The 232-nt window shown below is 65.5% G+C and overlaps 1 protein-coding gene across 1 annotated transcript in view; it reads left to right on the forward strand.

The window, feature by feature from the left end:
• LOC104073908 (PDZ domain-containing protein GIPC1-like) overlaps positions 1 to 232 on the forward strand; it is a gene marked incomplete at its 3' end in the record, with an annotated part of 1175 nt that overhangs the window by 496 nt on the left and 447 nt on the right. The window lies entirely within an intron of this gene.

Here is a 232-nt window from a genome sequence, read left to right on the forward strand (position 1 = left end):
GCGGGGTAAGACGCCCCCCAAGGGTCTTCCTTGATTATTGTGGGGGGGCGTGTGGTCCCCTTGGGTGGTCCCTGAGCTGCCCTGGGGGTGGGGGGCACAGGGACATCTCAGCGAGCTCCCAAGTTGGTGTGGGGATGGGGAAGGAGAACACCAAGGGACACCCTGGGTTATCATGGGGGTATGTAGGGACCCCAGGGTGGTCCCTGAGCTGCTGTAGGGCTGGGGGGGGGGG

This window comes from Fulmarus glacialis, unplaced genomic scaffold (genome assembly GCF_000690835.1).
Source record: "Fulmarus glacialis isolate BGI_N327 unplaced genomic scaffold, ASM69083v1 scaffold15143, whole genome shotgun sequence".
Lineage (NCBI taxonomy): Eukaryota > Metazoa > Chordata > Aves > Procellariiformes > Procellariidae > Fulmarus > Fulmarus glacialis.